The following is a 22,747-nucleotide window of genomic DNA, read 5'->3' on the forward strand; positions in this document are numbered from 1 at the left end:
AACCAACCAATCAACCAACCCCCTAGCATACCCACAGCAGTTATATTAGTGGCTAATGGGTAATTGGTAACAGCTCATGGCCACCCAGCCACAGTGGACTCTGTCCCAACAGGGTTTCCACCTTCTGAGTCCTTGGAATCCACTGTGCCCTCTACTCAGATGACTGCATTTGGCTGCCAAGAGCCAGCATATGTGTCACCTCCCCTCAAGAGTCCCCTGGCCCATCTCCCCCCAACAAGACTAGGTCTGGACCCTTCCCTGTGGCTCCCAGTCCCCAGGCCCTTCTCCACCCCAGAGCTCATCACTCTCTGCTTTGCCTCCTCATCTGTCCTTCCAGGGAAGACTGGGATCCAATATAGACCAAAATCTTTGGATCCAGCACAGGTCTGACAACAGACCCAATGGCGTTTTAAACAAATGGATGCATGTCTGGATGAGTGAGGGAGCAGATGAGCCCTGAGTAACAGCCAGCTCAGGGGAGGAAAGCAGAACAAGGAGCTCACAGCTGGGGCGCCCTCTCTGGGTGTGAAATGCCCTGAGGTTCCCAAGTTTCCAGTTACCTTGGTGTTTAGCCAAGGGCAACCCCAAAAGAAGGACGAGCCCTGAGTGGAATGTGGCTCCTTGGTCACACTCCATTCCCTGTCCTGCACTGGGCTTCTCACAGCTCTCTCCTGTTTTGAGTTGCCTTTTTGCAAGTAGCAACATTTTGCATAGTCTGAAAGTTAAGTGTTGAAAATAAAAAAGGCTCCATATTGGTTTTATTATTATTCCTTATCATTATCAGTGATGTTTCTGGTACTGTCTCTAATTCCTCACCACCCGTTCATCTCGCAGCCCACTCACTGGACTTTCTCCCTAACCACCTCCATTGATCCTGGACTTGAGTCCCCAGGTTGTCAGATCCAGGCTCCCTATTCTCTCAGAGACATCACACCACGTGACCAACTTCCTGGAAGCCCTCCCCTCTCGGGGCCTCTGTGATCCCATTCTGCCTGCCTTTCCCACTTCCTTCTCAGACTGTTTACGGCTTGTTCCCATCTTCCTAAGGTCCCCGTACTGCCTGCCCAAGCTCACCCATCACCAAGGCCCAGGCATCATCCCATCCGTGTGTTTGTAGGCTGGCTTCCTCTGTAGATCACAGCTCAGGGGCTACTCGATCCCTTCACTTCTCAATCCGGACATGCTCCAAACTCAACTGGTAATTTTTCTCTTGACGTCTGTTCTCTCCAGGTCTTTTTCAGCTGTAGATGACATTTCTATTCACCAAATTGCTCGATCCTAAATTTTAGAACTCATCCTGCTCCTTCTGAGCCTCTCACACTTTACATCTAACCCATCAAGTCCCGTTGATTCTGCCTTCACATGGACCCCAAATCTGTCCACATCTCCCCACATGTTGTCTGAGTTTCCTGATGAGTTGTGAGCTCCACTTGTTAAAAGAATGACTAAATCTCATTTCATCTACCAAGGAAACCCATGAAGTAGGAAGAGTAAGGGTTGTTACCCTCATTTTAGAAATGTGGATGGAGAGACGTGGGACCTGGATCCTGCTCCCTCTGCTTGTGCACCACTTTCTCATCATGAGTATACTGTGGATTGGAAAGTACAGGCACACAGGTTTAGTCAAACCTGAGGTTCAAATTCAGACACCATCGACCTCACAGCTAAGGCTGAGGCCTTAATTCTTTGTGCCGGGGTTTCTCTGACTAATTCCAGAAGAATCACATTACTGTTTTAAAACGTTGTGAGGAGTGAGTGAATGAATGCATGGAACGCACTGTGGCAGCAGCACAGACAACACTCAGTGGGGTTGGGTGCTCACTGCTGTACCCACTGGAGTTTGGCACTGGGTTTCCTGTGCAGCCATCTTTACAGTGCTTGCTTACTTCCCTTTTCTTCCCCACTCAGCCCACTCCCGTCTGGTCCTCCCACCTCTCCACTGGGAGCTGTTCCCCGGGGTTTTCAGGAATGCTTGCATCCATGAGTACAGCACACTTGTCCTTGCACCTCTCTGGATCTGGCTATGTGCCCTTGGAGGCTAGGGTACTCCCAGCTTTTCTCAACCCCCCCCCCCCACCGCCGACTTTCTCTCCTCTCCTCTCCTCTCCTCTCCTCTCCTCTCCTCTCCTCTCCTCTCCTCTCTCCTCCTCTCTCTTTCTCTTCCCTCTCTCTCCTTTCTTTTCTCTCTCCCCTTCCCTTCCCTTCCCTTCCCTTCCCTTCCCTTCCCTTCCCTTCCCTTCCCTTCCCTTCCCTTCCCTTCGCTTCTCTTGCCACCTCTCTCTTGATGGCTGCCTCTCTTTCATTGGACCTCAAGGACTGGCATTTGTCCCCAGCCTTGCTTGCTCAGGGTTGACTCTTGTAGGAGATCTTTTCCACCCTTTTCATATCACCGGCCAGCCATTCACTGGTGACTCCTCCGTCCTCAGCCAACCCTCCTCTCCTGCTCTGTCCATTTCCCTAAGCTCCCAACGCAAATATCTATGGCTGTTTGACACCAGCCATCTCTTGGGGTCTCCTAAGCGCTGACTCACCTTTGTCTTCCCATAGACAAAAGGCCCGATCCTTCACCCCACACCTGGGAATCCTTCAGACACAGTTCCCTCTCCTTACATATCATACTCCATTGCCTTTTGTGCCATTTCACCTGCTTCATGTTTCTTGGATCTATCTACTTTTTCCATCTCCGCAGATATCACTCTAGTTCCAACCTGTAATTTCTCGCCTGGATGGATTAGTTTCCCTCTCTAATCCATTCTCTGCAAAGCAGATTATGTTATCCTTAAAAACTTAAATTGGATCACGTTGCTACGTAGAACACTTCCCTCTTGCCTGTGGCTCTGCTGATGCAACCCTAGGTCCTTGGAATACGTGCGGTCTTGCTCCCTGAGTTCAATCACCGTGTGGCCTGTTCCTGTCCTTGAATGTCCTGTGCTGCCCAACCTGCAGGCCTCTGATCACTGTCCTCTGACTCTGCCTGGCTACCTTGCCCTCAGCCTCACCTTCATGTCCCTCCTCAAGGACACCTTCTTGTGCCCTCAGCCGAGTTCAGGCCTCATTACTGCCTTGGCTCACAGAAACATATCCCATGAGCACGTTGAAGAGTGTATGTGTGATTTTTGTGTGGTTTGTCAGAGGCAATGCCCTCCAGTCTCTGGTTTTAAATTCCATGGCAATACTGGTGTTTCTAGCCTGGCCTTCTCCCCTGGGCTCTCGGCCTGGATATCTGACCGTCCACTTGAAAACTCCATGGGGATGTCCAGCAGGTGCCTCCACATGGAGCGTTCTGAAAACCAAATTTTGGATCCTGCTGCAGTCAGATGTGCCCTTCCTGCACTGCCCCGGGGTGTGGGGTGGGTGGACATCCCCGTGCTGAGGCTGCACTGCTGTGGGGCCACCATCCATTGGCTGCTTTCTCGCTCTCATGCTGGTCAGTCCTCACCTTTGGCCCCACCTCAGAATACATCCCACATCCCAGTGGCATTCTGAGAACATTTAACACCCAGGATGACTTTTTAAAAAACATCCTCTTTGTTATTAAAAACTTGGCGTAAGTCTCCTCCAAGTTCACATGTTGAGGCCCTGACGCCATTATAATGGTGTTTGTAGTGGGACCTTTGGGAAGTGATTAAGTTATGAAGGAGGAGCCTCTGTGATAGGATTAGTGCCATTTTAGAAGAGGAGGACATAACCAGGGAAAGGGCCCTTATCAAGAACCCCACCATGCCAGCACCTTGATCATGGACTTCCAGCTGTGAGAAATAAAGGTTTGCTTAAGCCATCTGGGTGTGGCATTTTGTTATGGCAGCCTGAACTAACTGACACCCCTCTTCTATGTGACAAAATTATTTTCAGTAAAAATCATGAAATAAAACAAATAATGTACAGAAAACAAATGCAGAATCCAAAGTTATTTAACTGAACTTTGGGTACATACATAATCATACCAATAAAAAAGTGAATTTTAGTGAAACAGAATGAGTTATTAGAGGTACAGTTAGGCAACCACTAAAAGATATAACTGATGTGACATTTTGAGCCTTTTATTAATTCTTTAGTTTTAAAACAATCAGTTAATTATAAAATGATAAATTTCAACACAAAAGATCTTATTTACAATCAGTGATAGTTCATGTATGGACTAAAATATCCACTTGCCAAACAAAAGTTTGCACTGTTCCACTGTTTCAGATTTTAAACACAAACATCCAAAATAGTCATATAGAATGATGAGTTGAAGAACTCACATTCTGTTTCCTTGTCTTCATACGTGCTGTGCTATCAATGTTTATTTCAAATCTACTGTTTAAATGCAGGACCTGGAGAGCTGGCAGGTGCCCAGAGTTAGCTTCTGTGATTCTGAGCCACGTGAACGTGGTGTGATGGGTCCCTGTGCAGCGCACACTGCTGACTAAAGGATACATCATGAAATGTGCTAGCTTGATGTTTAGAGATGCACTAATAAAATTCAACAGTAACAACTGCAATAGTTTAGAAGTTAGATAAATAAAGAATTTTGGAGGGAGGAGTATTTTACCAGTGATATTTAGAATTGCCCAACCGTGGATGTTACAATCTCTATGGACAATAGGCCCTCACTGCCTTCACTTGGGGTGGACTGCTCCCTCACCTACCTTAGCTTCTGCCTGTACGATTGGACACCTCACCATTTGGACACCACATGTCTGTATTAGGCATCCAACCCAGGCTAAGGGGCTGAAGCAGGTGGCAGGTGAGGGTGAGGGCTCTGGGAGAGGATGCAACTCAGAAGCAGGGAGCTACAGGGATGGCCTTGACTGAGCTCTGCATGGGGAGGGCTCTGAGTGGCATCGAGAAGCCACAGAAAACCACAGAAGCTTGTAGTTTGTTGTGGAGTAAGACATGGAGATGACTCACTCACTCACTCACTCACTCACTCACTCACTCACTCACTCACTCACTCACTCTCTCACTGTAGAAGTGTCTTGAGGCAGGCACCAAAAGATTTTTCACCTCCTCAGATGTAATGGTGAGGTTAGGGATGATAAAACAGGGAAATTTTGTGGCTGGGGAAGTGAGGGTGCAGCCTCCATTTATTGTCAATGAAGAGACTGCACACTGGGTACAAAAATCTTATCTGGATGTGCTAGACACAGAACTCTTTTTTTTTTTACAAAAACATTTCAATGTGTATTTTGAAAACTTCTAGGTGAAAATTTCTAAATCTCATTCAATATAAAAACCTTTATCAAATTTACGAAAATATGGGGCTTAAGGAGTCTAACAGTGCAACAAGTTTTGTTATGCAAAACAGTAATCCCCTTGACCCACCCCTTAGTTTCCTGCTCTCCAGAGGAAGCCAGTTTTCAATAGTTTTTTTTGATGTTATGTTCACAAATCTAAATAAAATGCTTACATTGCTAGCTTTCATTTTCCAGTTTGGGTCATTATCCTTTTGCTACCTACCATGGAAGGTGGGAATTATTTTTCCTCCACACTCATTCTGGGCAGCACCATACACATTTTGGAATACTTCCCATCCCCATTCCCCAACAACATAGTTACATCCTAATTCTGCATGGATTAAGAAAACAAAAGTTCCCACACTACTGGGAAAAGACCCATTGTTCTGTTGCCATGGTGACAAATAATGTTAAACCTTGTCAATGGATAAACACCAGCTGATTTCAATGAACATGCTTTGCAGACAACAAATCAGTGTCAGCCCCAGCTGAAACTCAGCCAATCAGAGATGGACACACTAGAATAGCAGCTTCTGAATGCCAGCCAGTCAACCTTATTCTCTCTTATCCAGTCACTTTCAAGGGATAAAGGATGTGGCCCCTCCCCCCCCAGTCTGATGGCTGGCCAATCCCTGCACTCCCCTCCTGCTCTGGGAGATTGCCTGAGCAGCAAATGTCTTGCTTACTCAAATGAGCAGTAAGTTCAGCTTTGCATTTTATTTTAGAATTGAAGGATGGCCTCATCACTCTTGACAAGATTAGCATTCTGTGTTTGCAGTGTGGCTCTGGTAAGGTCTTTCACAGCCAAACCCTTTCTTGCATAACTTTTTGTTTTACCTGGAGTTAGTGATTGCTCTATACTTTTTTTTTTTTTTTTTTTTGAGAGCCCACTGGCCCATGTGGGAATCGAACCGGCAGCCTTCGGAGTTAGGAGCATGGAGCTCTAACCGCCTGAGCCAACAGGCCGGCCCTGCTCTATACTTTTTATTTGTTTATTTTTCTTTTCCTTTCTTGCATAAGTTTCTCTCTCACTTGGAGTTAATAATTGTTCTGTATTTGACATTTGTGTGACATTTTCTTGTACCTAAATAATACCCTAATTCCTCCCTGTTGCTCGTGCTTCTTTCCTTAGTGTACGTTTCCTTTTATTGAGTTCCAATCCATTAGCTGTTCTAGCAATTTCATTTTCCTGCAAAATGTCCCTGGAAGCCTCTGTCCCTGGGAGCCTCTGACCCTGCTCCCCATCCCTCCCCCCCACACAACTGCCCTGGCTCTTCTGGCCCTGCTGCTCAGCTCTTCAGGACTCCTTCATTGCTTGTCTGGGGACCCCCTTCAGTTGCCTGTCCTGTTGGCTCCTGTTTCCTGCAGGCACGACAGGGTGATGCCCTCCTTTTAGAGAAACACATTCACTGAGAGGTTCCTGAGGAAGGGTACAGGGTACAGGGGAGGACAACCTGAGTGCTTGCATGTCTGAAAATTTCTTCTACTTTACTGCTGGTATTATAGTTTGGCTGGCATAGAATTCTTTGATCAAGATCATTTTCTTTTAGAATTTTGAAGGTATTGCTCTATTTTCTTCTGGTTCTCAGAATTACTAACAAGACACTTCTAGTGTTCTGACCATTGACTTTTGTATCTAACCCATATTCACTTATTTTTGTGCTTTTTCTGAAAGCTTGTAAGATTATCTGTTTGTCCTCAGATTCTGAAATATGAGACGTAACGATGGCAAGCTCATTGATCCCAAGTGTTCTCAATTCCTTCAGATTGTTGCAAATTTAAAATTACTCACCAATGTCTCTTCTCCCCTCATCCCACTTGAGCCACTCCTCCCAGGCTCTGAGGTGCTCCGCTGAAGTGGGGAGGGAGCATTGTAGTGGGCCCCTCTGCCAAGTGTGTTTGGCCCAGGCTGGGTCCCGGTGATTGTCATCTATACCCACTAGCATATGATGGGACATCCTGGTCCTGCCTTGGTCTGTGGTCACCTGATACCTGACACTTATCCTGTGTCCTCTCTATATGAACTCCGAGACCACAAGGACTCATACAGCCCCTTAGCTATGTTGTTGCCCCGTCACATACACCCAGGGTGGGGGTGCTGATTCAGGCCTCTCTGATGCCTCCAAGGGGTACCAAGGTGCCCTGAGTTTGCTGGAGGTTCTATCATCCCCATCTTTGGAGCTGACCAGGGTAGGAGGCTGAGGGGCAGGAGATCTTCAGCAGCATCCAGCACTGTCTTTTTCCCTGACAGTCTCCTCCTCCAGCCCAGGGGCCTATCTGCTGTCTGTGGGGGAAAGGCTGGTGAGGCAGTACCTTCCCATCCTGTCACTTATGTGGGGACCCCAGCTTTTGTTGGTCAGACAAAAGCTGTTGGTCAGACCCCAGACCACTTCTCCTGGGGTGATGGCTCTGCCCTGGGCTCACGGGTCTCTTGGTGATGCTGCAGCAGGCTGCCACATGGTCTCTCTGCTTTGCTCCTGCTGGGACAGCCTCAACTCCTGGGCAGCACAGGGGCCTTTTCACTTTTTCAATTTGTAGCGCAAGTTCTTCCTCTTCCGATGAGATAACTTCCTTTGATGTCATGTCCTCTGGCTTCTCTTACCTCCCCTGCTCTCCCCCTTGTTCCCTTGCAACCATTCACTGGTTCCTTCCCTGCCCTTCAAGCTGCCTGTCTGTCCTCAGGGCCTTTGCGCTGATTGCTCATTTTTCTCCCAGCTCTTTCTTCCCACTGCATTCAGATCCTTGCTCAAGTCTTCACCAGAGTGGCTTCCCTCTGGACCCCAAGCGTCTCTCTTCACCTTATGGAGCACTATGGAAAGACACATGTGATACTGGGAGTATGTGGTTGTCAGTGTTTTACTTCATGGGTGGTTCCATACCACTGAACGCGGGCAGGCACTTTCCTGATTCATCACACCATCTCTAGCCCTGTCTGCTGATGTGGAGCAGGCACATGGTAAGCTGTGTGGATGACTATGAATGGTGCTTGACTTAGTCTTTTCTGCCTTGAACACACTGGCCTGAGAGGGGTGCCCCATTGAACCCTCCAAGCTGCTCAACTAGGAAAACACTCACTGGTCACATAACAACATTCTTTTACCAGAGCTGTTGAACATGAGTGTATGCTAATTAGGCCTCTTGATGTCACTATGAGGGAGCTTTTTCTGTCTGTCTGTCTGTCTCCTCTAAACCTCTGAACCAGGAGGTTCCCCGGTTCCATCCCTATCATCCTTGCCCAGGCTCTGTTCTCTGCTAACCTGCTCACCTGGTGTTCTGCTGTGGAGCAGGTAGTTAGCAGAGTGCCAAGCATGCTCTATGCCATGCCAAAGCCCAGTACCCAGAGCCCTTCTATCCCCACCCACCCAGCCTGGCCCTACCTCTGCCTTGCTTCTCCTCTGGTTCATGACGCATCTGGAGCATGTGGCAGGTGTCATCAGACCCCATCCAAGTCCCTCAGGCCTTGCCCATCCCGTGTGCTCTGGTGGACATTATTTGCCAGTGTCTGAGGGCTTTATCTCGAGCCACGTAGGCTGCTCTGCCCCATGTATGGGACACAACAGGAATAGTGGGGATTAACGCTCCCAAAGCAGCCCACAGCCAATGAGTGTCAGGACTTTTATAGAAATGCTCCAGCTCCCACCCTGGGGTGGATGGTTCTGAGGCTTGTTTTATACCATTCCCAATGGGAGTAAGCTGGTGGTGTGCTGGTAAATGTTTATCCACCAGTTCTGTGGGGGGAAGAGAGCCACGTTTGTAGTGTTTGCCAGTTTTCATTAAGCAAAACCCCCAGTATGGCTTGTATCAGCTACCATGTGACATCACTGAGCAGAGCTGGGAGGTGGTACACTCCATGAGCAGGTGTGAGCAGCTCCAGCTCACCTGGGACCACGCTCTTGTCAGCACGACTACCTGTCTTCCCTTTTCTGTCTCACTCCACCTTACTCCCACTGGGATCCCTGTACCTCCCATATAAACGACTCCCATTCCAATCCTTGTCTCAGGGTCAGCTTCTGGGAAATCCCAATCTACACACTAAAAGTGAGCTCCACAAGGGACGACAGAGATAGATGAAATGGAGGCGCAGAGAGGGGATATAACTTCCAGGGACCCATAGCTGAGGAGCAACAAATCTAGCTTTCGAAACCGCATCCCCTGATTCCTAACTTAGGGGTCATCCTCGATAATGCCACCTACAATTCTAGGCCTGAATGCACTCTCAGCCGTGTGGACCTGGCCCAGGAGTGCAGTGCTTTCACCTATCCACTTGCTTGGAGAGGCCCTTTGCAGGTGGGGTGCTGAGGAGCCCTGCTGCCCCAGGGTCCCAGCAGGACACGGAAGGGAAAGAGTGTAGCTCAGGGGGCAAGGCACACAGGGTTCAGAATTCTCACTGAGCCTCTCTAGGATATGTTGCTTTTACATTGGAAGCCTCTCCACCTGTAAGGTAGTGATGGCAATTGTGACCTTGAGAACCTTCCAGAGACCTCCACTTAGTTTAGCACATGGTAAGCCCTCAACCAGTGGTGATGAGAATGGTGATGAGTGCTAAGACACAGCAGTCCCAGGATCTCCTCTGCAAACCTTAGGCTCTGCACGGTGGAGTAATGTACATGCTAGCAGGCTGGCTAGAAGCATGTGTGAGGCGGCCTGTGTGAGTGGACGAATGGCAGGTGAAGGTGGGTCCTACACTGGCAGGCCTCCTGAGGGACACCACAAAGCTGCCATGTCCTGCTTGCTCTGGTGACCAGGGCTGTCCTGGGTCACTTTGGAGCTGATGAGTGCCCTATCATGTCCACGTTTGCTGAAATTCAACCACACAGCCCCACTCAGGAGACATGATCTCCAGCAGAGTCAGCTCCATCACAGAGCTGTCGTAGCTAGAGATGGGGATGGTGCCATGGGTGATCACTGCAGCATGGAATCACTAGAAAGGGGCCCTTAATCCTGAATTTAGCAATATTTTCCTGCATCACTCATTTACTCAGTAAACATCCCTGACGTCATTCTGATATAGGGATGACAGGATTAGATTCTGGTGAGAGCTCTTACTATCTTGTTGAGGAGACAGACATAAGCAGATGGACCCAATATGATGTATTGGGAACTATGATATGGGGAATGAGGGTTGTAGGGGCAAAGTCTGAGGAAGAATACTCAGTCAAGATATGGAGAGAGTCAGAGGAGCTCCTGCAGGAGGCAATGCTTGGTGTGAGCCCTAAGAAATGGGGAGATGGTTACTGGGGACAGGACGTGAGCTCAGGATTGGAGCTAGGGTTAAAGATGTTGGGCACAAGATGAGGAGCAGCCTGTGATGTATCCAGACTGTGGGGGTTTGGCTGATGCTCTGGGTAAGTCAAGAGGGACGGAAGAAAAGGCTGGGGCCCCAACACAGTATTGAAGGACAAAGAACAAAGTTGGAGGATGAACTACCCAATTTCAAGACTCACTATAAAGCTAAAGTAATCACCACAATGTGTGGTATTGGTGAAAGAATAGACAAATTGATCAATGAAACAGAATAGAGGGCCCAGAAATAGACCCACTCAAATACAGTCAACTGATCTTTGACAAAGGAGCAAAGGCAATACAATGGAGAAAAGATAGTCTCTTCAATTAGTGATGCTGGAATAACTGGATATCCACATATAGAAAATGAATCTAGATGCAGATTCATTTAAATGAAGTCTCTCACAAAAATGAATTCAAAATGGATTATAGACCTAAATGTAAAGTACAACTAGAAGATAACAGGGGAAAATCTAGATAACCTTGGGTTTGGCAATAACATTTTAGAAGCAACACCGAAGACATGATTCATGAAGAAACAATAGATAAGCTGGACTTTATTAAAATTAAAAAATTCTGCTCTGCAAAAGGCACTGTCAAAATAATGAAATGATAAGCCACAGATTGGGAGAAAATATTTGCAAAAGACATATCTGATAAAGGACCGTTATTCATAATATACACTGAACTCTTAAAACTCAACAAGAAAACAAACAATCCAAATAAAACATGAGCCAAAGACCTTAACAGACACTTCACCAAAGAATATATGGCATAGATGGCAAATAAGCACATGTAAAGATGCTCCACAAGCAATGTCATCAGGGAAATGTAAGTTAAGACAACAAACAAGGAGACACCATTACACACCTATCAGAATGGCCCAAATTCGGAACACCGACAACACCAAGTGCTGATGAGGACGTGGAACGACAGGAACTCTCATGCACTGCTGGGGGATGCAAACTGGTCCAGCCACTTTGGAAGGCGGTTTGGTGGTTTATTAAAAAGCTAAACATGCTCTTATCATACAATACATCAATCACACTCTTATTTTTACCCAAAGGAGTTGAAAATGGGAATCTCTGTACATTTTGCACAAAATTGCTGTGAAACAAAAACTGCTCTAAAAATAAAGGCTATTAAAAAAAAATAGCTGGAGGTCTTGTAGCGCCTGGTCATAGAGAAACCTCACTATAAAGCAGCGAACCTGGGAATTTAACTCAAGGACTCTGGGGATCAATGAGGAGTCTGCAGCAGGGAGGGCATGATGGGATTTGTTCTTTGGGCAGATGCCTCTGGTCATCAGGCAGGGAGCACTGCAGGGTCCTGTTCGGCTGGGATCGGGATGCATGTGTTCATGTGTGGGGAAGCTTTCACAGAAAGCGTCTCCTATTCCTACCCAGCCCTGCTAACCCAACTGGAATCTCTGAGGATCACTGATGACCCTCCCAAAGGACTTCAGCTCAGACCTACAAATTATTTTTTCTCCAACTACATGGTTTAGTTTTAGAAAGTGTTGTAGAAAGATATTTTCATCTATTAATTATGGGCTCATAGTTTGCTTGAAACTACAATGGGAGAGAACTCTTCTTGAGCTCAGGATCTTGTCTTTTTTCTAAAAAGTTCTCCAGATTTAAGTGTCTACTCCCTGAAAAATAAGACTGGGTCTTATATTAATTCTTGCTCCAAAAGACATATTAGGGCTTATGTTCAGGGGATGTCATCCTGAAAAATCATGCTAAGGCTTATTTTCCTGTTAGGTTTTATTTTGGGGGAAACACGGTATTTAACAGGAGCAACAAAATAACAAATTTTTATCAGCCTTCACCCTCCCATCTGAAAAAAAACTATAAAAGTAGACAAAATGTACAAAACAATGATTTTCAAACATTGTACTGTGATCCCTAAAGAAAGTAAACAAAAGAAACGAGCCCTAAGATCACCCCACTCACTGCCCATAGAGTTTCAACCAAAGTACAGCGAAGGGGAATCCAGGCAGAGCCTGCTGGTCTTTATGAGTTGAAGAGACAGAGCTGGGAATCTGGGAGGCCAAGGAAACTAGAGTTTTCAGGTCAGATATGGACAGGAGAGAAATCCATGTATACATGGAAGGTCCGCCAAAGTCTTTAGCTGAGCATTGATCAACATACACGTGTCAGGAACCAATCCAAGTCCAGGGAAGAAACCACTTGAAAGGAACAGAGGGGACAAACACCAGAGCTCACAAAAGGCTTGGAAGACTTTGTGTTCTCATCAGCCAGTGGTAAACCTTGTAACTCATGGGGAACTGGGCAGAGTACCTACGAGGGTACGCGTACCTACGTCCCGCGCAACAAGGGCAGTGAGGAGGCGAGAAGGGGCGGTTTGGGTTAAGTTTTTAAGAAAGAAACAAACAGAGACTTAATGCTGTTAAATCTCTCCGAAGGCCAGGGGTGTCTCAGTCTCAGAGGACTGGAGCCCTGAACAAAGCTGACTGGAGGCTTTTATTGATAAGTATACAAGGGAGTAGCAGTGTTTTGGCACGGTTTGTGAGACTCACTTACCACGTTATAGAAACATCACAAGCCAATTATTTTAACCTTCAAACAGCCGAAGCACAAGTTCCCATGATGTCTTACCCATGATGTCTTACCTAAGGTCTGTACCTTCTCAGGGTCAAATCTCTCATATTGTAACAGCTCCGTAGAGATAAGTAGAGAGGACTGATCTTTGTTGTCCTCATGACTTCTCTCACAAACAGCTTCAAGGGTAAAGCCAGGGCCGGCAACAGACTTTCCTAGGCAGGGGGAAGGGGAGGCAAAGCCCCTTCCCTTATTTTTCTAAGGCAGCTCATTAGGGGTCCCCACTCGGTTCCGCCTGGCTTAGGTTGTATCTCCTGTGAGATATCTTACCCGTTTTTGGCTGCAAACCATCTTTTGGGGATCAGACAGAGAGACATAAGGTGTAAACACAAGGATGGAACAGAGTCCCAGAAAGGCACAATCTCACAAACTCTTCTTTCCTTAAGGAAAGACATGGAGGGACAGCTGGCTAGGCTGTTGTGCGACTACAGGTATTTTCTCAGAAGATAAACCTACGTAGCTCCAGAATAATGGCTGCTCTAGTCCTGCCTAACAAATCCTAATGGTAAGCCTTGAAGAGATCAAACTGTTTCCAAATAACTGAACCATGTCTCAGGACAAAGTTCAAGAATACTTAAGTATTTAAATACAGAGACATCCAATACACAAGGTAAAATTCACAATGTCTACCATCTAGCAATTAGTAAGCATTCATCAAAGCAGGAAAATATACATAATGGGAGAAAAATCAGCTACAGTCACGCGCCACTTAACAGGGATACATTGTGAGAAATTCGTCATTAAGTGATTCTGTCATTGTGCGAACATCATCAAGCGCACTTACCCAAACCTGTATGGTATAGCCTACTACACAAGTAGGTAGGCAGTAAGGATATAGAAAACTTGAAAACACAATTGAGAAAAAAAAAAAAAACTTGACATGTTGGCATTTATGTAACACTCCACCGAACAATAGTAGAAGATACATTCTTTTCAAATACCCATGGAACATTCACCAAGATATTCTAAACCATATTACAAACTGCAACAACTTTAAAAGTCTTGAAATTATACAAAGTAATTCTCAAACCATAGCATATTTAAACTAGAAATTGAATCAATAACATAAAGATATCTGGAAAATCCCTGAATACTTAAAAGCTAAATTGAACATCTATACGCAAAAAAGAAAAAATGAACTTTGATTCATATGTCATGGCATTTAAAAAAGAACTCAGAGTGGATAATAGGTTTAGTTGTAAAGTGTAAAATTATAAAATTTCTAAAAGAGAACATAGGAGAAAATTTTTGGAACTTTAGGTTTAGGCAAAAAATTTTATACATGAAACCAAAAAGCAATGCATAAGAAAAAGAATAGATATATTTAAGTTCATCCAAATTAATAACTTTTGATCTTTACAGAACTATTAAATCACAAAGTGGGAGAACATTTTTGTAATGAATACATCTTATAAAGAACTTGAATTCAGAACATATAAAATAGTCTCAGAATACATAACAAGAAAACCAACAATCCAGTTTAAAAAACAGGCTAAAATATTTGAATAGATAGTTACAGGATAAAATATACAGATAGTGAATATGCACATGAAAGGATGATTAATGTCATTCATTATTCAGTAGGAAATGCAAATTAAAACCAGAATGTGATACCACTACAAATAAAAAGAACAGCTATACCAAATTGTGGTAAGATTGTAGGCAACTGTTATTCTCATACACTATTGGTGGAAATATAAAATGCTATATATTAATATATTAAATAGTTTTTAAATAAAGTGAAACTTTTACCTATCATACGAGTCAACCATTCCACTCCATGAGTCAACCATTCCACTCCACATTATGTCCATATAAAGTCTTTGTTATTCATGAATACTCATAGCACCTTTATATGTAATAGCTAAAATCCAAAACACCCAAATGTTCAACAGCTAAATTGATAAACAAACTGATGATGCATATATACTATTGAATGTGACTCAAAATAGAAAACAATAAACTATTGATATACACAGAAGATGGGTGAATCTCAAAAATAAACATGCTGCGTGAAATGAGCCAGAATGAAAAGAATACATGCTGTATTATTTGATTGACATACAACTGTGGAAAACGTAGGCTAATACGTAGCGACAGAAAGCAGGCAAGTGGTTGCCTATGGACAAGGAGGGCTGGGAGCAAGGGACATGAGGGAACTTTTGGGGACAATGGGTATGTTAACTATGTTGATTGTGGTGAAGGCTTCATGAGTTAAACTTGTCACCAGTCTCCCTAAAGCCAGAGGCAACTATGTTATACCCTTTGAGCATTTTGGGGAGCTAGTTTTAACATTTGCACTTCTCCGTCTTTTTAAATAACTTACATATACTGTTATATTTGACAAATGTAGGCTTTTGCTATTGACTTACTTTTTTAAAAATTAATTAATTAGATTTATTGGGGTGACAATTGTTAGTAAATTTACATAGATTTCAGGTGTACAATTCTGTATTACATCCTCTATAAATCCTATTGTGTGTTCACCACCCAGAGTCAGTTCTCCTTCCATCACCATATATTTGATCCCCCTTATACCAGAGGGTAAGGGGGTGGGGGGTGGGTGCTATTGACTTACTTTTATGGAAGGTGATGGCTTTAATCTTTCCCCCTTTCTATTCTATCTCAGCCACACCCTCTATCACTTTCACAGTATAGTTATTGCCATATTTTTTCAATGAATTTTCTGTATTTACTTTAATGTGTTGATGGAAATATTACTCAAGGAAGAGCCATATAGTATACTGTGATTATATTTTTCTTTTTCTTTTTTCAATGAAACTAATAATTGCCTCATCTTTACTTTTTATTTGCTTGGTTTTCTCTGTACTGATACTCTCCATACCTTTCCAGGTTGTTTCCATGACATTTTCCAGAAGGTCAATTGCATCAGGTTGTCTGTAAGTTCAAATTTTTATTTTGGAGTTCTCTAGTTACTAGAAGCCAGTTACTGTTAGTCCTGCTGCATAGCTGTCTCCTGCAGAGTTTCCTTTATTCTCATCCTTGGACTTTTCTTGGGCTGGAGCCCCTGCATCCTGGGCCCCAGGTACCTGTTTCTTGATTTATTCCCTTGGTTGGGTATCTTCTCTAGGAGTTTCTTCAGGTTCAAAAGGGTAGACTGTCAGAGGGCATGGTGATGACAGCCCCACTAGCTCCAGTCTGGACTGGATGCCCATCTGGGTCTTCCTTCCCATCACCCTGAGATTCTGTTCACTTTCTTCTTTCTGGAACCTCCTCTTTCCTGGATCCCATGCCCTGCTGTCTCCTGGCCTACTCCCTCGTATTGGTGCATATCCTCCAGTAATTTATGAGAAAGGAATCATGGGATAAGTGTTCTGAGATGTGATTTATTTGAAATTATCTGCATTCTGCTCTCATGCTGATTAATAGATACCTGAGTACAGAACGCTGATCGGAAATAATTATTCCTCAAGAAGGGGTACTACCTTGTTTCCTAGTATCCGGTGTGCTTCTGAGAAGGCCAAAAGCATTTTAAATCTTAATCCACTGCATGTGACCTAGTTTTTCCTTTATGAAATGCGTACAATCTGATTCTGTCCCCAGTCAAGTGACTTGGGGTGCGTCTGTCTTCACTTGTTTTTCTGGTTACTCTATAGACCTCTCAGCCTGGAAATGTGTCTTTCAGTTCAGGGAGTTTTCTTGTTTGTTTGATTTCCTCCATTCTATTTTCTATGTTCTTTACTTCAGAAATTCTTTTTGCTTGGATATGTACATTGCCTTCAGTCAGGCCCCAAGAAGCAGACCTTGGGATGAAGGTTTGTGTGCAACTGATCCATTAAAGAAGCGCTTCCAAGGGAAATGGGTGAGGGAGTAGGAAGAGGGGAGGGAGGGAAGAAGCAGCCAGAGGGTGAGGTTTCAGGCCAGGCCTCATGGAGTGGAATGGAGCTCAGTGGTCCAGCTGGGGACTCTGAGGTGTGAGCTGAACTTCAGAACTGCCCTGCCCTGATGAGGAAGCTGGCCTTTCTTATTCCTGCCTTACATTGACCCAGGGAATTCTGGGGATCTAGACTTCTAGTACTCCTGAACCCTGAGGATACAAGTAAAGTGCCTCTGCAGCCTCTGAGAGCAAAAGCACTCTGATGCTGAGGGAGGGGAGCAGTGAGGTGGGGCATTTGGATAGGGTGTGGACAGGATGTGGACAGGATATGGACAGGGGTCACTCACTCCATGGTCTCCTGGACAAGGCCTCTTGTTTTCTTTTCTTTATTATTATCTTTTCTGCCCTATTTTCTAGCCCTTTGCCTTTTTCTCTCCTTCCTGGGAGATGTCCTCCACTTTTTATTCCACTGCTTCTATTAATTTTTAAATTTTTACTACATTTTTAATTTTTAAGAGCTTGCTTTTGTTTTTTGAATATTCTTTTTTTAAAAGTATCCTTTCACATTTCATGGATGCAATATATTTTCTTATCTCTCAGAAGCTATTGATGATAGCTTTATTGAAATTTCTCTTTATATGTAAGTCTCCTCCAAGTTCCTCATTTTTTCTCTTTCACAATGGAGACTCTCCTCAGATGTCTGTCCTACTCTGGCCTAAGAGCCAAGGCTCAAATGCTACTTGGGTGTCAAACCCACCAAAACCAATGCCAAGGAGCTTACTGCCTTTGTTTCCATCTATGAATTTTATTGTTTCAGGTCTTACATTCAAGTCTCTGATCCATTTTGAGTTAATTTTTGTGTATGGTGTAAGACAATGGTCTAGTTTCATTCTTTTGCATGTGGCTTTCCAATTTTCCCCTGCATAATTCATTAAAGAAACTGTCTTTTCCACATTGTTCTTGCCTCCTTTGTTGTATATTAATTTTGCTTATATGTGTAGGTATGTGTAGGTATATGTCTGGGCTATCAGTTCTGTTCCATTGACCTGTGTGACTGCTTTTATGTGAATTCCATACTGTTTTGAGTACTGTAGCTTTGTAGTATAGTTTGAAATTAGGGAGCATTATACTTCCAGCTTTGTTCTTTTTTCTAAAGATGGCTTTGGCTATTCAAGTTCTTTTGTGGTTCCATATAAATTTTAGAATTACTTGTTCTAGATCTGACGCTGGAGGCAAGGGAAACAAAAGTCAAAATAAATGGGACTTCATCAAACTCGAAACGTTCTGTACAGCTAAGATAACCAGCATCAAAATGCAAAGACAACCTATTGAATAGGAGAAGATATTTGCAAATCATATGTCTGGTAAGGACTTCATATCCAAAATATATAAATAACTCATACAACTCAACAACAAATAAACAAACAAGCTGATTAAAAAATGGTCAGGGGATCTGAATAGACATTTTTTCCAAAGAAGAAATATAGATGGCCAACAGATACATGAAATGATACTCAACATCATTAATCATCAGAGAAATGCAAATCAAAATCACAATGAAATACCATCTTATACCTGTTAGAATATTTATTATCAAGGAAATAAGAAATAAATGTTGGTGAGGATGTGAAGAAAAGAAAAGCACCTCATGTGCTGCTGGTGGGAATGTAAATTGGTGCAGTCACTGTGCAAAACAGTGTGGAGATTCCTCAAAAACCTAAAAAAAAAATAGAGCTACTATGTCACCCATAATTCCACTTCTGGGTATTTATCTGAAGAAAACAAAAACAGTAATTAAAAAAGATACATGCACCCCTATGTTCATTTTTATAATAGCTAAGATATGAAAATAACCTAAGTAGAAATAATTGATGGATGAATAAATAAAGAAGATGTGATACTCTCTCTCTCTCTCTCTCTCTCTCTCTCTCTCTCTCTCTCTCACACACACACACACACACACACACACACACACACACACACAATGGAATATTCAGCCATAGAAAAGATGAATCTAGAGGGTATTCTGCTAAGGGAAATAAGTCAGATGGAGAAAGACAAATATCATATGATCTCACTTATATGTGGAATCTGAAAAACAAAATAAGCAGACAAATTAGAAACAAACTCCTAGAAGCAGAGCACACACTGATGGTTACCAGAGGAGAAGGGGAACAGGTGAAATGATTGAAGAGGGTTAATTGTATAGTGATGACTAGTAATTAGACTTTTGGTGGAGATCACTTTGGAGTGTACACAGATGTCAAATTATAATGTTGTATACCCGAAAATGTATGTAATGTTATATAACAGTTTTACCTAAATAACAAAACAAAAAACACTGTTTGGGAACGGTGAGTGGGTAGGCAGGGCTTGTGGGGCTATGTGGGAAGGGTTCTTGTGGGATACCCTTGTTTCTTTATCTTTAGGTCTTTCTTCTGGGACAAATAGCTCTCCCCAGAGCTTGAATAACCTTCACATCTCCTGCCTGGAGAGCAAAACATTAATTGTGGTGTTCTGGGGGCCAACAAGGGGAGATTGTGCATGCAGTTAGTTATAGCTTGATGTTTGGAACGGCACTCATGGGCTCACTGGGCTGTCCCTGGGCCAAGAGTCTTCGCTTTACTATGTCAGAGAGTCAACCTCCAGTCTTCTGCTGAGTGAGGAGGTGTGGGGTGTGGGAGAGCAGCCTCTGCCTGCATGGTGGAGACAGGAAGAGGGAGTCTAGGGAGCCAAATACTTCTCAAACAGCTGTGGGCCTGTCTTTCTAATTCTAGTTCTTAGTGCTGCCAATTCCTGAGCATTTTGAGAATTCTGCAGTATAAATTGGGTCGATTCTTTGCTTTCCCCATTGCTCACTTTGGATTTGTCTTTTTTTCAGTTTATTTTCCATCTTTTAAAATTTTGTAGATGAGGGTAAAGGGGGTCATGGAAGGGTAAAGGGTGATGGAAGGCGAACTGACTGTGAGTGGTGAACACACAATGTGATACATAGATGATGTATTACAGAATTCTACACTTGAAATCTATGTAATTTCACCCCAATAAATTTTAATAATAAAAAAATCAAAAAGGAAAAGTATAGTACAAAAAATTTTTTTGTTGGTGTTGCATCTTCTGTTCTCCTTGTCCTTGTGGGTTTCTGCTTTTTTAAATATTTCTTAACATTTGTTTGTTTGTTTGTTTGTTTTTTAAATGGATTTGGGAGGTGGTAAAATTGGGTATGCATGCTCAATTAGTGACGTTAAATCAGAAGTCTTCCTGTCTCTTTATCCTCCAGAGGCCATGTAGCTCCTGGAGGAGCAAGTCGGGCAAATTTCTATGCAGCTATTCTCCCTCTGAGCCAAGCAAGTCTGAGCTGCAGCTGGGGCCTACAGGGCACATAAATGAGCACGTGTGACCTGTGACTGGACGCCATGCTACACGGGTGTCTTTCTGGTGGTGTCTGCGGTTGACCTGTGTAGAGGAATCTGTCCAGCCAGGAGCAGGGAGGGGGTGAGGAGGTGCTTGGGCATGTAGTGATAGCTCAGAGACTCCAACAGTAGTCAAGTGCCCCGTGCTTGTAGACCACTTGCCCACATGCATTAGTTGGTGCTTCTTGTCAACACATTCTTGTGCTCAAGATTTCTCACTTATTTTTTACAGTAATCTTGTAAAGTTGTTACTATTACTTTCCTTTCAAAATCAGGAAGCTCAGCCCCAATCAGGTGGGCCACTGTGTGTCTAACATTACAGAGCTGGGAACTGGGAAGTGTCATGAGTCCTAACTCCACGTTCAGAATCTTTGAAGCATCTTGGGGACAAGTTAGAGGTAAAGGCCACAGAACCCCAGTTGTGTGAGTGTTCATGATAGGAATTGTAATAAATTGTTGAGTTATCTATAGTATCTTAAACACTTTACCTAACTATTCTTTGTTCATCCCTGTGGTCAGTAATTATTTGGCAAAATAAGCACTCATAATAACTTTGTACGGTGACAGATGGTTAATAGACACATTATGGTGATCACATCATAAAGTATATAAATGCAAAATCACACCTGAAACTAATATAATATTGTATGTCAACTATACTTCTATAAAAAGATTAAAAGAAATCAATTTGAATCCATTGTTTAGTTATACCAGAATTAGTATCCAAATGATTAAACTGGGGACTTTGGAACACTACAGCAGGCAGCCACTGCGTTTCCTTTCTGGTCAGAACTACAGTATACAAAAAGCTCCAGTAAATACTGTGGCTTTAAGTAAAATGAACATGGGCTTTGGAGACACACAGGCCTAAGATCAAATCTTAGTCATTTACTAGCTGTATTAAAGTTCAGAAAGTTATTCATCTTCTCTGAGTTTGTTTCTCTACTTATAAAGTAGAAAAATTGTAGGTTGTTACAAGGATTCAATGAAATAACCAATGTGTTATGTCTAATTAGAAATTATGCTCAAAAGCTGTTCATTTTTTTCCACTTGTGTTATTAGTAGCTTATAATCATTAGGGATGACATCATTTTGGATGAGAGATGTTTTTCCAGAATACTTATAGCTTTAAAATTCACTGTTTTCCAATCTAGTAAATGCTAATGACTATCTAAAAAAAAGAAAACACTCAGAGAGAAATATTTTTGAAAATAAACAGTGATTGCTGGGAGCCTGCACGGGTTCATTAAAAAAAAAAAGTCATGGCTTAATGATATCCAGTTTTATTACACAGATATAATAAGACCCAGTGCTCTTAAGTAAAATGCATTATGAATTTTGTGAATTATTTGACATTTCTAATTACGTTATTGTGGACAAAATGGGCCCATGAGCTTGGGTGACAGTGACTGCAGTTAGATGGACACAAAGTGGGCCAAGCTTTGTATTCTCAGCTTGAGACATGAGCCTCATTTGGTTGAGATGCATTTAAAAAAATATTTCAATTACAGATGGCATTCAATATTATTTTATATTAATTTCAGGGGTACAGCATAATACTTAGACATTTATATAAATTAAGAAGCAATCCCTCTGATAAGTCTAGTACCCATCTGCACCATACATACTTATTACCATATTATTGACTATATTCCCTGTGGTGTATTTATGTTCCCATGACTATTTTGTAACTACCAATTTGTGCTTAATCCCTTCATCATTTTCACCTAGCTTACCAAACCTCTTCCCATCTTGCAACCATTAGTTTGTTCTCTGTGTCATCAAGTTTGTGTCTGCTTTGTTTGTTCATTTGTTTTGTTCTCCAGATACTACATGTAAGTAAAATCATATGGTATTTGTTTTTCGCTGTCTGACTTACTTCACTTAGTTAATACCCTCTAGGTTCATCCATGTTGCTGAAAAAGGAAATATTTCATTCTTTTTTATGGCCAAGTAATATTCCATTAAATGTATATGTGTGTGTGTGTGTGTGTGTGTATATACATATGTGTGTGTGTGTGTGTGTATATATATATATATATATATATATATATATATATGTATGTATGCCACATTTTTTTAATCCAATCATGTATTGATAAACACTTAGATTGCTTCCACATCTTGGCTATTGTAAATGATGCTGCAATGCACATAGAGATTCATATATCTTTTTGAATTAGTGTTTTGGATGTCTTTGGATAAATACCCAGAAGAAGAATTGATGGGGTCATAAGATAGTTCTATTTTTAATTTTTTAAGGAACTGCCATACTGTTTTCCATAGAGGCTGGACCAATTTGCAACCCACCAACAGTGCACAAGGGTTCCCTTTTCTCCACATCCTTGCCCGCACTTTATTTATTGATGA

The sequence above is a fragment of the Rhinolophus hipposideros genome, assembly GCF_964194185.1.
Source record: "Rhinolophus hipposideros genome assembly, chromosome: 6".
Classification (NCBI taxonomy): domain Eukaryota; kingdom Metazoa; phylum Chordata; class Mammalia; order Chiroptera; family Rhinolophidae; genus Rhinolophus; species Rhinolophus hipposideros.